Below are 16,661 nucleotides of genomic sequence, written 5' to 3' on the forward strand. Positions count from 1 at the left end.
TCTCATGGTTATATTTAGTTTTAGATGGAGTTTACCACCCACTTAGTGCTGCACTATCAAGCAACACGACTCTTTGGAAATGCTCTCTAGTAATCATTAACGTTATACGGGCCTGGCACCCTCTATGGGTAAATGGCCTCATTTAAGAAGGACTTAAATCGCTAATTTCTCATACTAGAAATTGAACATTCCATACACTGCATCTCACATTTGCCATAAAGACAAAGTGACTTAGTGCTGAACTGATTTCTTTTCGCTCGCCGCTACTAAGAAAATCCTTGTTAGTTTCTTTTCCTCCCCTCATTAATATGCTTAAATTCAGGGGGTAGTCCCATATGAGTTGAGGTTGTTTAAACATTTACTAATTTTGTGTATTTCCACATTTTAAATAGACATACATCATTTTCAATTGAAAAAATCTTTTCTTTTCCATATTATTATTCTAATATCTTTCAATTTAAAAAGAGACAATTCTAGTTCATAAATTATTTTATGCTAGACCTTCCTCAATTAATTGAAAAAAAAATATATGTATTTCGTTTGAAAATACTACGATTTTTTCAATGAGGTATTTCTATCTTGACTATTCATATTATGGATTTTCATCTCTTTCGAAATTTCCATCCAGTAATATAATATGTGCTTAAAACACAACCAACTAAGGTCGATCATAAAAGCAACTTATTTAGCATAGTCTTACAACCCTCAACCATATGTAGTCCAAGCAGCACCTTAAAATTAATTAAAGTACCTTACAGCATGGACTGCGATATGCGTTCAAAATGTCGATGTTCATGTGTCCTGCAGTTCACACGATGACGCACAGTTTGCTGCGTTCTTCATCGACCCATGAGCCAAGTGATCCACCGCTTAGAGTGATATTTATTTTTTTCATATTTTTACATACGGTCACAATTCATTTTATTGAAAGAAATCAAAAATACACCAAAATCAATTGGCATATATCAATTTCTTCAATAATTTTCTATTTTACATACAAAGTTTGTTGCGAATGTCTTAGTTCTTAAATATCTCGCAATAGAAATTCAATTAAGAAAATCTAAATTGAAATAAAAAAGAACATTAACTTATAACAAGTATAAGTACAACTATAATTGTATGATTTTCAATGTATGATTTCAAAAAAACATTTATCCACCAGTACATTGTTTTTTTACGATCTAGGTTGATCGCTCAATGTATGAAATTTTCAAGTGTTTGAAAAATCCCAGTACATTGTGTATATAAAATATATACATTTTTGTTTTGTAAAAGTTTTTTGTTTGTTTTGCTCTTACCATATTGCTATGGAAAGAACGTTTTTGTTTTACGGTTGGAACACGTTAATGATCCTTCCGCAGGTTCACCTACAGAAACCTTGTTACGACTTTTACTTCCTCTAAATAATCAAGTTCGGTCAACTTTTGCGAAACATCCGTAACACACAAGGCGTTACAGTGATCACGTCCGGAGACCTCACTAAATAATTCAATCGGTAGTAGCGACGGGCGGTGTGTACAAAGGGCAGGGACGTAATCAATGCGAGTTAATGACTCACACTTACTGGGAATTCCAAGTTCATGTGAACAGTTTCAGTTCACAATCCCAAGCATGAAAGTGGTTCAGCGGTTTACCCGGACCTCTCGGTCTAGGAAATACACGTTGATACTTTCATTGTAGCGCGCGTGCAGCCCAGGACATCTAAGGGCATCACAGACCTGTTATTGCTCAATCTCATTATTGCTAGACGCAATTTGTCCATTTAAGAAGCTAGTGACCTTATAATGGGACAAACCAACAGGTACGGCTCCACTTTTATAAACACATTCAAACACTAACACATTTTACTGCGGTCGCGAATGAAGGCTATAAAAGCTTCAACACCATAATCCTGAAAGCATCTATTTAATATATTTGAGTCTCGTTCGTTATCGGAATTAACCAGACAAATCACTCCACGAACTAAGAACGGCCATGCACCACCACCCATAGATTCGAGAAAGAGCTATCAATCTGTCTTACACACTTATGTTCGGACCTGGTAAGTTTTCCCGTGTTGAGTCAAATTAAGCCGCAGGCTCCACTCCTGGTGGTGCCCTTCCGTCAATTCCTTTAAGTTTCAGCTTTGCAACCATACTTCCCCCGGAGCCCAAAAGCTTTGGTTTCCCGGGAAGCGACTGAGAGAGCCATGAAATTAGCTACACCCAATTGCTAGCTGGCATCGTTTATGGTTAGAACTAGGGCGGTATCTGATCGCCTTCGAACCTCTAACTTTCGTTCTTGATTAATGAAAACATCTTTGGCAAATGCTTTCGCTTAAGTTAGTCTTACGACGGTCCAAGAATTTCACCTCTCGCGTCGTAATACTAATGCCCCCAAACTGCTTCTATTAATCATTACCTCTTGATCTAACAACCAATGAAAGTAGAACAGAGGTCTTATTTCATTATTCCATGCACAAAATATTCAGGCATTTGGAGCCTGCTTTAAGCACTCTAATTTGTTCAAAGTAATTGTACCGGCCCACAACAACACTCGATGAAGAGCACTGAAGCAGGTTTAAATAGGAGGAACATACGCAAATACAAGTATTTAACGCATATAAGAACTCCACCGGTAATACGCTTACATACATAAGGTATAGTACAAACTACAATTATAGCTATACTACCCGTATGAAGCACAAGTTCAACTACGAACGTTTTAACCGCAACAACTTTAATATACGCTATTGGAGCTGGAGTTACCGCGGCTGCTGGCACCAGACTTGCCCTCCAATAGGTCCTTGTTAAGGGATTTAAAGTGTACTCATTCCAATTACAGGGCCTCTATTATGAGTCCTGTATTGTTATTTTTCGTCACTACCTCCCCGAGCTGGGAGTGGGTAATTTACGCGCCTGCTGCCTTCCTTAGATGTGGTAGCCGTTTCTCAGGCTCCCTCTCCGGAATCGAACCCTGATTCCCCGTTACCCGTTGCAACCATGGTAGTCCTAGATACTACCATCAAAAGTTGATAGGGCAGACATTTGAAAGATCTGTCGTCGGTACAAGACCATACGATCTGCAAGTTATCTAGAGTTCAACCAAAGTATCGATCTTGCGATCGCTTGGTTTTAGCCTAATAAAAGCACACGTCCCAAAGGTCCGTGTTTATAATGCATGTATTAGCTCTAGAATTACCACAGTTATCCAAGTAACTGTTAACGATCTAAGGAACCATAACTGATATAATGAGCCTTTTGCGGTTTCACTGTTAATTCGTGTGTACTTAGACATGCATGGCTTAATCTTTGAGACAAGCATATAACTACTGGCAGGATCAACCAGAATAATGTTTTAAATAGTATTTTTTTCAATCGAAATACCAATTTGAAAAAATCAACGAAATGCGCTGCAATAGCTACATATTCGTCTCTTTAAATCAAATTCTTTGGTATAATATTGTATTTTTTTCAATATTATTTTGTAATATTTTATTTCAACATTACTTCTTCACATCGCAGTGTAAAATATTTCTCAATATAATACACTTGATATTGAATATGAAATTAAAAATTTCATTTTTCGTTTACCATTTTGATAAACATTTTCAAAAATCACACATAATTTCTGAATATTTTCATTTCTCCTCATCATAGCAGTGTGTATGACTTACAAATTTTACTTTGCCTCATAACAACGCTACTAATCAAAAAAGAAAATTATATTCCTTTATTCTTACCTTCCATACATTCATTCAAATGCTTGCATGAAATTTAAGAAACACACCATGAATATGATGACCCAACTAAGTGCCATCGTCGTCGTTGTTTGTCGTTGCTTCACTTCATCCATCGACTGACTTGCTTGCTTGCTTATACTAACATGCGAGCTCGCTTGCCATTCGATCAACCACCACTCATAGCATCTCATTGATTCACTTCAAGTAAAATCAACGAAACCCATACTAAACACATAGCAAACACTAGCCATTGCTCGACTAAAATGCCGAATGACTGCTTGACTTGCTTGTGTGTCTGCTCTAGTCGCTGTGTGCTTGCCCAAGACACATCGTTCAACCACTAGCAATGCTTTAGTCGATATCATTCAGTATGCTCATAGTGAAATGATTTTTGTCTTCGACCATTGCTTTCATGACAGACCCATTACCTATAGTAGTTTCAACGGACATGTCTCGCAATTGTTATTTTTTCAACTTCTAAATACTTTTAATAATTAAAACCTATAACGATTTATAAAAACTTTTGACATTAAATATTCCCAACAAAATTATCTATCAGTTGACATAAAATTTTTTTTTTCTTTCCCGTACTTTTTGAGATATAAGCATTACAAAAAATAAAATAGCGGTTTTGGGGTACTTGCAAAACACGTATTTTTTTAATAAAAACTTAAATCGTTGTCCAAATTTCATAAACCATATATCATACGATCGGGAATGAAATTATGGATTTTTTGGTGGAAAAAAATTTCATATTTGTTGTTGTATATAATTTTAAAAAAATATTTTTTTTTTCAAAAAAGGCCCAAAATCGCTAAATTGTTAATAAAATCGGTTATAGTCGATAGAATTAAACGAATCATTTTTTGTTTATTTCTACTAATAATTGCCATTATATTATGGAATAACATTTAAAAAAAAATAAAACAGTGATTTAAAAAAAAAAAAAATAATTTTCCAAAATTTCCAAAAAAAAATAATATTTTCAAAAAAACTGTTTCATGTATCCAAAAACCCCAAACTCTTTGTCCACTAAAAAATATAACAAATTAAATCACATCGTTTGACATAGAAATCATTCATTTCCGTTCAAATTTCGATTTTTTATGAAATTTTTACATTTTTTTTGAGTTTGCCCAAAAATGGTCTTTTTCGAATAAAACTGCATGTGAATGTAGAAAATCTTAAAAACTCTTATAAAATTTATATATTTTTATAATGCTATAATATTTTCTTTTATTCTAAGATATAAAGCTCTAATATCCGTTAATATTTGGAATTTTTGCAAAATTTTTAAGAAAATAGACCAAAAACTGAAATAAAACGGAAATTTCACAAAAAATACACCTAAGGTTAACAGAAAATCATATTTTTTTATTTTTTCCATTAGAACTACGTACGCTTTAATAAACAAATTCATTTTGATGTATAAAACTTTTATTTCTGACAAATTCTATACATTTTATGGTAAATTTGATTTTACTCAAAAACGGGATTTTCGCAAAATTTTTACCAAACAATGAAAATATATAAATGTTTTCTTATTATGATGAAAGTACTAATAAATACAAACATTTTAATCTATAAAACCTGAAAATTGGTTAGATTTTCACAAATTTATATGAGTTTTTAGGGGAAATTTTTGACAAAGTCTTCAAATTTCAAAAATGTGCGTTTTTTTGATCGGCGGATTAAATTATTTGGATATACTTCAATGGAATGACCCCCTCAATATATTCTATTACTTAAAAACTCCAGAAGATAAATTCCTACTGTCCCTCTGCAACGAGTGACGCGCATGAATGGATCAACGACGGACGTGCCATTTTTTGAGCGGAGAAATCGAATTTGTGTAAAAAATAGCGAAAATTGTGTGAAAAAATAAAAAGTGAAAATAAATTGTGTTAAAAAAGTGTTACCTGAGTAAAGCAGTGTGCGCGATTTAAATCGAGTGCGTGTTTTGTTCGCAAAGGTGGATAAATCTACCTGGGTTTTCCCCAGTGAGTTGTGCGTGGATTGAAAACGAAGAGTGTACGTGCGTGTGCGCGTTGTTTAAAGCGAGTGGTAGTGAAATTGTGTGGTAAGATCTACCTGGGTTTTTCCCATAATTTTGTTTGTGAGTTTTATGACGTTGTTTTGACGAATAGTTTATGACCTTGTTTTGACCAAGTGTTTTATTAGTTTGTTTTGACGAATTGTTTATGACTTTGTTTTGACCAGGTGTTTTATGACTTTGGTAGTTATTTTACGACCTTGTTTTTGCATTGTTGTTGACTGACGTGATTGTTTCCTGGAAAGAATTTTATTTTCGTGGTATTTTTATCGTGTTGTGGATAAGCAATTGCTTATTTGTAACACGTGTTGAGTACTGGGAAAATGAAAATGAAGAAAGGAATGGATAGGGATGGTGAGGAGAAATCTAGCGATGAGTGCTGTGGCTCTCAGAGTAAGAGATTTCAAAAGGACGGAGATGATGAGGTGTTAGTGGCTGACATGGAGGATGAAGTAGTTGAGGATATGAGTGAGAGTAAGAGTAAGAGTAAGAAGAAAAAGAAGAAGAAGGATAGGGAAGATCAGGTTGTGGACATTATGAAGAGCATCAGTGAGAAACTGATTAGCTCTTTAATAAATGACCATAAGGTTAGTGCTAGTGCGGTGACTGAAGTACTGGTCAAATTGACAGAGTATGAGAAGATCGCCATAAAGTTGATAGGGGAGAATGAGAGACTGAAAGGGAAAGTGGACATTTTAGAGAAGCTGAGGTTAGAGGGTGAAAAATGGACTACTCCGACTCAATCGCCAATTTCGGTGATGAATTCGGCGAAGTCTTCTTCTGTCAGTGCACCGACCATTGATGTCCCTACTGTGTTGGCAGCTCCTGTGTTGGAATCGGCTGTAATAGCTGATCCTCCACCGAAGCCTCTTGATACTTGGGCATTAGTGGTTAGGAGTAAAGACAAGAAGGCATCGGCGAAGGAAATTGCTGCGAAAGTGGTGAAAGAGGTTGGTCCTACATTAGGTGTCAGAGTACACGATGTGAGACCAATGAAAGGCGGTAGTGTGATGATTCGCACTGTATCAGCGGCTGAGAGGACGAAAGTGGCAGGGAATAAGAAGTTTAGTGAGGTTGGTTTACAAGTTGAGACTTGTGAAAGAAAGGGACCAAGGATTGTAGTGCAGGGTGTATGTACAGAGTTGACGACGAGTGAATTCATGGGGCAACTCTATGAATCTAACTTGAAGGAGACAATGGCATACGAGGAATTTGAGAAGGACGTTAGGATGGTTAGTAAGCCATGGAATCGCGATTCTAATGGCACGACTACTGTGATTTTAGAGGGCCGTAATGATGCAATAGAAGCTCTTCTTCTTGCGCAGCGAGTGTATATAAAGTGGTTTTCGTTTAGAGTTAGGCGCTATGAGGAAATCCAACACTGTTTTAGGTGTTTCGGTTTCAATCATTGGCGAAAGGACTGTAAAGTGACTAAGGATGTGTGTAGGCGATGCGGCTGCGAGGGTCACAAGGCAAATGGTTGCTCCAATGCGATCAGATGCCGCAATTGTGCATTGAATGGGAAACCATCTGGCCATCTAGCGATGACAGAGAGTTGCCCGATGTACAAGGCTCTAGTGGACCGTGTAAATGCAAGACATTAAGATGACCAGGATTCTACAATTAAATTGTAGGGGAAGTTACGGCACAATGGTTGCATTGGGCCAAGAGATGAGAGAGTCGAATAGCCGTATTGCTATTATCCAGGAACCTTATGCTTCCAATGGAAAAGTAAGGGGATTGCCCGCTAACATGCGGGTATTTCCTGATAAGGCGTTCGGTGCGGCTATAGTGATAGATGACGTTAATATCCAGTGTATGCTGGTTAGTCAGGAAGAGTTAGGAGTGTGTGTTTGTGTAGAGGGGTGTTTTGGAAAGATTTTTCTTGTCAGTGTTTACTGCAAGTTTAATCAATCCATTGACCGTTATCTTGAGTATATGAGTGGTGTATTATCTCTCACTAGAGATAATCCCGTTTTGCTTGGTATGGACGCTAATGCAATCTCTCCTATGTGGTTTAGCAAAGCGACTCGAACTTCGAGGCACTATGCTAGCTATAATAGGGGAGAGCTGCTACAGGAATGGTTCTTATCAGAGAACGTTCTTGTGGTGAACAGACCAAGTGAATATTATACTTTTGATTCAGAAGTGGGACAAAGTGATATTGATGTGACTGCTGTGAATAGTACGGCTGCTGCATCAATGCACTTTGATTGGGAGGTTGATGGTTCATTCGGTATGAGTGACCATAATTTGATTAGGATTGAAATGGATGGACAGAGACAGGATAGTTTTAATAGGGATATTAGGGCTTGGAGGACTAGAGGTGTAGATTGGTCGGTTTATGGTGCGCGAATCAGAGCTGCGGCAGATGATCTGCCCATCTCAGAGTTTGCAGCCATGAGTGTAGATGATCAAGTTGAGAGCTTGACCGATTTGGTTCAGGCGGTCAACAATGATTTTCTAGGTGTTAGGCATAGGAGAAATCCAAAAGGATTGAAGTGGTGGACTCATGAATTGAGTGTGAAAAAGAGAGAAGTTCGACGTCTTAGGAAGCGATTCCAAAGGGCGAAACGAGCTGATTCTCCTAATTTACCTCAAGTCAGGAGTACATATCGTCAATCATTGGATGAGTATAGGGAAATGATTTTGCGTGTTAAGGAAGAAGACTGGAGGGATTTCGTTTCTACAAATAGAAACGATCCCTGGGGTAGTCTTTATAGAATTTGTAGGGAAAAAGGCAAGAAGACTGAAGTGGCGGCGTTGAAAGTCAACGGTGCTGTTTTAACTTCTTGGACGGATTGTATAGGGGTTTTGATGGATGGATTCTTTCCTAGATCTGAGACGGAAATTTATCCTATTGAGGATTTAATTGAAGCTCCGAACTGGAATTATGATGAAATCGATCAAAGCATGAGATTAGTGAAACCTAAAAAGTCACCAGGTTATGATGGACTAACAGGACAAATGTGTAAAAGCATTTGGCATGTTATTCCTGAATACTTGGAGGCTTTAATGGGAAATTGTGTTCGCAACAGCTATTTTCCAGAAGCCTGGAAATTAGCAAACGTTGTAGTGTTGTTAAAGTCGCCTGATAGGGACAAGGCTGATCCTCGTTCTTATCGGGGCATAAGTCTCCTACCAGTACTTGGAAAAGTATTGGAAAGGATGATGGTGCATCGACTTAATTTGTTGGTAGAAGATAGGATGTCCCAATTTCAATTTGGTTTCCGAAAAGGTCTTTCTGTCGAGGATGCTTGGTTGCATACAAGGCAAACTGTCAAAGACAGTCGTGCCAAGTATGTGCTAGGCGTTTTCGTTGACTTTAAAGGAGCCTTTGATAATTTGGAATGGTCTCAGGTTTTAGATAAGATAAGAAGTGTAGGATGTAGAGAGATAGGACTTTGGAAAAGTTATTTTTCACAAAGACAGGCAGTTACTTACGGTGACGCAGGAATGGTAGTTAGAGATGTAGTCAGGGGTTGCCCACAAGGATCTATCTGTGGTCCATTCATATGGAACTTTATGATGGATGACTTGTTATGGCGACTTCAAGACGAAGTCTCTGTTTGTGCTTATGCAGACGATCTCCTAATAATGGTGGAGGGCCCATCTCGATTAATAATTGAGAATAAAGCCACTGCCGTTATGGAGAAAGTTTGCCGTTGGGGTGCAGAAGTAGGTGTAGAAGTTGCTTTGGACAAAACGACGATGATGATCTTGAAAGGCTTTCTTTCACGGAACAGACTTCCATGTGTCAGCATTGGTCGACATAGTTTAAAGTATGTTAGGCAGGTTAAGTACCTTGGTGTTAATGTGGGTGAAAGATTAAATTTCTTTCCTCATTTAACTTATCTAAGGGAAAAACTTGGACAGATGGTAGGGCCTATGCGCCGCTTTCTAAGAAGCAACTGGGGCTTTAGCAGGCTGTCTGTTCGTGCCATTTATGACGGGTTATTTTTGGCTTGTGCCACTTATGCTTCGTCTGCTTGGTATGGAATAGTTAAGACTGCTGTAGGCCGCGATAAGATTTTATCTTGTCAACGTGTTGCTCTTTTGGGAAGTATGCAGGTGTGTAGAACTGTTTCTACTGCAGCATTGCAAGTCTTAATGGGAGTTCCTCCATTGGATTTGGTTGTTTGTAGTAGGGCAATTAGTTCATTGGTTAAGAGACGACATGATTTGAGTGTTAGTGACCCGGAATGGTTAGTTGAGGGAATTTACAACATGAATGCAATGGATCTTAAGGAACATTTGCTGGCTTTCATCACATCTAGATGGCAATCTAGATGGGATGAAGGCGATACTGGCAGAGTGACTTATGAATTCATTAGGGATGTTACGTTCGTGCGAAATAGACCGGACTTTGATTTTACTCTTAGTCTGGGATTTTTGCTAACTGGACATGGCTCCCTCAATGCATTCTTGTATGAAAGGACCCTTAGCGACACGGCAGCTTGTGACTGTGGAGCAGAATCGGAGGATTCGCTTCATGTTTTGTGTGAATGTCCGCTTTATAGTGGATTTAGAGAGTTGGATAGGATGGGAATTGTTTGGAATGAAGGTGGATGGGACGTCAGTTCTGTTCTTACTTCGCCAGCAAATAAGGCTGTAGCCAGTAGGTTTGCTCACAGAGTATTCCAACAACGGCGAGCCCGGATGGGAATGAGGAGAATTGAGAATAATTAGTGGTTTTTGGAGATTTAGGGCCACCAGTCCCCTGTTGTACGGAACAAAAACTGGGAGTAGCATATGCTACGAGGTCTGACCAGAGCACCTAATCTGGTACCACGGGGAGTCAGATGCCCTTAGATCTGTTGATCTAACTGACTCATGGTGAGGATCCTGTTTTGGATGAAACGTGGTGGCTGTGGTTAGCCCATATGCGGGTAGAACTTCGGTTCGGTGTGGAGTTGCATTCTCAACCGGGTGCTGTGACCCATAGAACAGCAGAGGTGTTAGATAGGCCTCGCTCCTCACCAAGGAGGAGTGTTTATGCCCGTACGAGCATAACCTCGATTGGTACCAATTGCATGCAAGCATGCAATTGGGGCGCCGGAAGTCGTCCAATACTTCCCCGGTGTGGTGGCACACCGTGGTTAAGGCCGAAAGGCGAGAATCACGTTAAATTACCGGGAACTGTCCCTCTGCAACGAGTGACGCGCATGAATGGATCAACGACGGACGTGCCATTTTTTGAGCGGAGAAATTGAATTTGTGTAAAAAATAGCGAAAATTGTGTGAAAAAAATAAAAAGTGAAAATAAATTGTGTTAAAAAAGTGTTACCTGAGTAAAGCAGTGTGCGCGATTTAAATCGAGTGCGTGTTTTGTTCGCAAAGGTGGATAAATCTACCTGGGTTTTCCCCAGTGAGTTGTGCGTGGATTGAAAACGAAGAGTGTACGTGCGTGTGCGCGTTGTTTAAAGCGAGTGGTAGTGAAATTGTGTGGTAAGATCTACCTGGGTTTTTCCCATAATTTTGTTTGTGAGTTTTATGACGTTGTTTTGACGAATTGTTTATGACCTTGTTTTGACCAAGTGTTTTATTAGTTTGTTTTGACGAATTGTTTATGACTTTGTTTTGACCAGGTGTTTTATGACTTTGGTAGTTATTTTACGACCTTGTTTTTGCATTGTTGTTGACTGACGTGATTGTTTCCTGGAAAGAATTTTATTTTCGTGGTATTTTTATCGTGTTGTGGATAAGCAATTGCTTATTTGTAACACGTGTTGAGTACTGAGAAAATGAAAATGAAGAAAGGAATGGATAGGGATGGTGAGGAGAAATCTAGCGATGAGTGCTGTGGCTCTCAGAGTAAGAGATTTCAAAAGGACGGAGATGATGAGGTGTTAGTGGTTGACATGGAGGATGAAGTAGTTGAGGATATGAGTGAGAGTAAGAGTAAGAGTAAGAAGAAAAAGAAGAAGAAGGATAGGGAAGATCAGGTTGTGGACATTATGAAGAGCATCAGTGAGAAACTGATTAGCTCTTTAATAAATGACCATAAGGTTAGTGCTAGTGCGGTGACTGAAGTACTGGTCAAATTGACAGAGTATGAGAAGATCGCCATAAAGTTGATAGGGGAGAATGAGAGACTGAAAGGGAAAGTGGACATTTTAGAGAAGCTGAGGTTAGAGGGTGAAAAATGGACTACTCCGACTCAATCGCCAATTTCGGTGATGAATTCGGCGAAGTCTTCTTCTGTCAGTGCACCGACCATTGATGTCCCTACTGTGTTGGCAGCTCCTGTGTTGGAATCGGCTGTAATAGCTGATCCTCCACCGAAGCCTGTTGATACTTGGGCATTAGTGGTTAGGAGTAAAGACAAGAAGGCATCGGCGAAGGAAATTGCTGCGAAAGTGGTGAAAGAGGTTGGTCCTACATTAGGTGTCAGAGTACACGATGTGAGACCAATGAAAGGCGGTAGTGTGATGATTCGCACTGTATCAGCGGCTGAGAGGACGAAAGTGGCAGGGAATAAGAAGTTTAGTGAGGTTGGTTTACAAGTTGAGACTTGTGAAAGAAAGGGACCAAGGATTGTAGTGCAGGGTGTATGTACAGAGTTGACGACGAGTGAATTCATGGGGCAACTCTATGAATCTAACTTGAAGGAGACAATGGCATACGAGGAATTTGAGAAGGACGTTAGGATGGTTAGTAAGCCATGGAATCGCGATTCTAATGGCACGACTACTGTGATTTTAGAGGGCCGTAATGATGCAATAGAAGCTCTTCTTCTTGCGCAGCGAGTGTATATAAAGTGGTTTTCGTTTAGAGTTAGGCGCTATGAGGAAATCCAACACTGTTTTAGGTGTTTCGGTTTCAATCATTGGCGAAAGGACTGTAAAGTGACTAAGGATGTGTGTAGGCGATGCGGCTGCGAGGGTCACAAGGCAAATGGTTGCTCCAATGCGATCAGATGCCGCAATTGTGCATTGAATGGGAAACCATCTGGCCATCTAGCGATGACAGAGAGTTGCCCGATGTACAAGGCTCTAGTGGACCGTGTAAATGCAAGACATTAAGATGACCAGGATTCTACAATTAAATTGTAGGGGAAGTTACGGCACAATGGTTGCATTGGGCCAAGAGATGAGAGAGTCGAATAGCCGTATTGCTATTATCCAGGAACCTTATGCTTCCAATGGAAAAGTAAGGGGATTGCCCGCTAACATGCGGGTATTTCCTGATAAGGCGTTCGGTGCGGCTATAGTGATAGATGACGTTAATATCCAGTGTATGCTGGTTAGTCAGGAAGAGTTAGGAGTTTGTGTTTGTGTAGAGGGGTGTTTTGGAAAGATTTTTCTTGTCAGTGTTTACTGCAAGTTTAATCAAACCATTGACCGTTATCTTGAGTATATGAGTGGTGTATTATCTCTCACTAGAGATAATCCCGTTTTGCTTGGTATGGACGCTAATGCAATCTCTCCTATGTGGTTTAGCAAAGCGACTCGAACTTCGAGGCACTATGCTAGCTATAATAGGGGAGAGCTGCTACAGGAATGGTTCTTATCAGAGAACGTTCTTGTGGTGAACAGACCAAGTGAATATTATACTTTTGATTCAGAAGTGGGACAAAGTGATATTGATGTGACTGCTGTGAATAGTACGGCTGCTGCATCAATGCACTTTGATTGGGAGGTTGATGGTTCATTCGGTATGAGTGACCATAATTTGATTAGGATTGAAATGGATGGACAGAGACAGGATAGTTTTAATAGGGATATTAGGGCTTGGAGGACTAGAGGTGTAGATTGGTCGGTTTATGGTGCGCGAATTAGAGCTGCGGCAGATGATCTGCCCATCTCAGAGTTTGCAGCCATGAGTGTAGATGATCAAGTTGAGAGCTTGACCGATTTGGTTCAGGCGGTCAACAATGATTTTCTAGGTGTTAGGCATAGGAGAAATCCAAAAGGATTGAAGTGGTGGACTCATGAATTGAGTGTGAAAAAGAGAGAAGTTCGACGTCTTAGGAAGCGATTCCAAAGGGCGAAACGAGCTGATTCTCCTAATTTACCTCAAGTCAGGAGTACATATCGTCAATCATTGGATGAGTATAGGGAAATGATTTTGCGTGTTAAGGAAGAAGACTGGAGGGATTTCGTTTCTACAAATAGAAACGATCCCTGGGGTAGTCTTTATAGAATTTGTAGGGAAAAAGGCAAGAAGACTGAAGTGGCGGCGTTGAAAGTCAACGGTGCTGTTTTAACTTCTTGGACGGATTGTATAGGGGTTTTGATGGATGGATTCTTTCCTAGATCTGAGACGGAAATTTATCCTATTGAGGATTTAATTGAAGCTCCGAACTGGAATTATGATGAAATCGATCAAAGCATGAGATTAGTGAAACCTAAAAAGTCACCAGGTTATGATGGACTAACAGGACAAATGTGTAAAAGCATTTGGCATGTTATTCCTGAATACTTGGAGGCTTTAATGGGAAATTGTGTTCGCAACAGCTATTTTCCAGAAGCCTGGAAATTAGCAAACGTTGTAGTGTTGTTAAAGTCGCCTGATAGGGACAAGGCTGATCCTCGTTCTTATCGGGGCATAAGTCTCCTACCAGTACTTGGAAAAGTATTGGAAAGGATGATGGTGCATCGACTTGATTTGTTGGTAGAAGATAGGATGTCCCAATTTCAATTTGGTTTCCGAAAAGGTCTTTCTGTCGAGGATGCTTGGTTGCATACAAGGCAAACTGTCAAAGACAGTCGTGCCAAGTATGTGCTAGGCGTTTTCGTTGACTTTAAAGGAGCCTTTGATAATTTGGAATGGTCTCAGGTTTTAGATAAGATAAGAAGTGTAGGATGTAGAGAGATAGGACTTTGGAAAAGTTATTTTTCACAAAGACAGGCAGTTACTTACGGTGACGCAGGAATGGTAGTTAGAGATGTAGTCAGGGGTTGCCCACAAGGATCTATCTGTGGTCCATTCATATGGAACTTTATGATGGATGACTTGTTATGGCGACTTCAAGACGAAGTCTCTGTTTGTGCTTATGCAGACGATCTCCTAATAATGGTGGAGGGCCCATCTCGATTAATAATTGAGAATAAAGCCACTGCCGTTATGGAGAAAGTTTGCCGTTGGGGTGCAGAAGTAGGTGTAGAAGTTGCTTTGGACAAAACGACTATGATGATCTTGAAAGGCTTTCTTTCACGGAACAGACTTCCATGTGTCAGCATTGGTCGACATAGTTTAAAGTATGTTAGGCAGGTTAAGTACCTTGGTGTTAATGTGGGTGAAAGATTAAATTTCTTTCCTCATTTAACTTATCTAAGGGAAAAACTTGGACAGATGGTAGGGCCTATGCGCCGCTTTCTAAGAAGCAACTGGGGCTTTAGCAGGCTGTCTGTTCGTGCCATTTATGACGGGTTATTTTTGGCTTGTGCCACTTATGCTTCGTCTGCTTGGTATGGAATAGTTAAGACTGCTGTAGGCCGCGATAAGATTTTATCTTGTCAACGTGTTGCTCTTTTGGGAAGTATGCAGGTGTGTAGAACTGTTTCTACTGCAGCATTGCAAGTCTTAATGGGAGTTCCTCCATTGGATTTGGTTGTTTGTAGTAGGGCAATTAGTTCATTGGTTAAGAGACGACATGATTTGAGTGTTAGTGACCCGGAATGGTTAGTTGAGGGAATTTACAACATGAATGCAATGGATCTTAAGGAACATTTGCTGGCTTTCATCACATCTAGATGGCAATCTAGATGGGATGAAGGCGATACTGGCAGAGTGACTTATGAATTCATTAGGGATGTTACGTTCGTGCGAAATAGACCGGACTTTGATTTTACTCTTAGTCTGGGATTTTTGCTAACTGGACATGGCTCCCTCAATGCATTCTTGTATGAAAGGACCCTTAGCGACACGGCAGCTTGTGACTGTGGAGCAGAATCGGAGGATTCGCTTCATGTTTTGTGTGAATGTCCGCTTTATAGTGGATTTAGAGAGTTGGATAGGATGGGAATTGTTTGGAATGAAGGTGGATGGGACGTCAGTTCTGTTCTTACTTCGCCAGCAAATAAGGCTGTAGCCAGTAGGTTTGCTCACAGAGTATTCCAACAACGGCGAGCCCGGATGGGAATGAGGAGAATTGAGAATAATTAGTGGTTTTTGGAGATTTAGGGCCACCAGTCCCCTGTTGTACGGAACAAAAACTGGGAGTAGCATATGCTACGAGGTCTGACCAGAGCACCTAATCTGGTACCACGGGGAGTCAGATGCCCTTAGATCTGTTGATCTAACTGACTCATGGTGAGGATCCTGTTTTGGATGAAACGTGGTGGCTGTGGTTAGCCCATATGCGGGTAGAACTTCGGTTCGGTGTGGAGTTGCATTCTCAACCGGGTGCTGTGACCCATAGAACAGCAGAGGTGTTAGATAGGCCTCGCTCCTCACCAAGGAGGAGTGTTTATGCCCGTACGAGCATAACCTCGATTGGTACCAATTGCATGCAAGCATGCAATTGGGGCGCCGGAAGTCGTCCAATACTTCCCCGGTGTGGTGGCACACCGTGGTTAAGGCCGAAAGGCGAGAATCACGTTAAATTACCGGGAACTGTCCCTCTGCAACATTTAGTGCGAAAAATGCCGGCCCGGCGGGCCGGCTGCTCAAAATACCACTTTCTCGCTTGTCTCTCCTTATTTCTATAATACATATTATACACAAGACGTCCTTTTCAAATATAATTTTCGAAAATTTCTTAAATCGCCATAAAATACCATAAATTTCTTATACTAAAATTCCACAAAAGTCTTGAAACCATATTAATCCAGGCATAATCCAACGGACGTGTGTGAAAAATACCATATTAATGAAATATTTTCGTAAAATTCTTAATAAAAGGCCATAACTTTCTATGTTTGTTCGTATATAAATGTACGG

At 39.9% G+C, this 16,661-nt stretch overlaps 3 non-coding genes across 3 annotated transcripts in view; all 3 read right to left on the minus strand.

The window, feature by feature from the left end:
• LOC142242794 (large subunit ribosomal RNA) overlaps window positions 1-349 on the minus strand; it is a 3,931-nt gene extending 3,582 nt beyond the window's left edge. Inside the window, exon 1 of the ribosomal RNA XR_012724194.1 lies at window positions 1-349. This exon is cut by the window's left edge and continues 3,582 nt beyond it. This is a non-coding gene — a ribosomal RNA (large subunit ribosomal RNA).
• Window positions 350-699: 350 nt separating this feature from the next.
• On the minus strand, window positions 700-878 carry LOC142242799 (5.8S ribosomal RNA). Its single transcript, XR_012724196.1, has one exon. It is a non-coding gene; the product is annotated as a 5.8S ribosomal RNA (ribosomal RNA).
• Window positions 879-1,344: 466 nt separating this feature from the next.
• LOC142242785 (small subunit ribosomal RNA) lies at window positions 1,345-3,330 on the minus strand. Its single transcript, XR_012724185.1, has one exon. It is a non-coding gene; the product is annotated as a small subunit ribosomal RNA (ribosomal RNA).
• Between the last annotated feature and the right edge of the window lie 13,331 nt (window positions 3,331-16,661).

Source organism: Haematobia irritans, unplaced genomic scaffold (genome assembly GCF_050003625.1).
Source record: "Haematobia irritans isolate KBUSLIRL unplaced genomic scaffold, ASM5000362v1 scaffold_6, whole genome shotgun sequence".
Classification (NCBI taxonomy): domain Eukaryota; kingdom Metazoa; phylum Arthropoda; class Insecta; order Diptera; family Muscidae; genus Haematobia; species Haematobia irritans.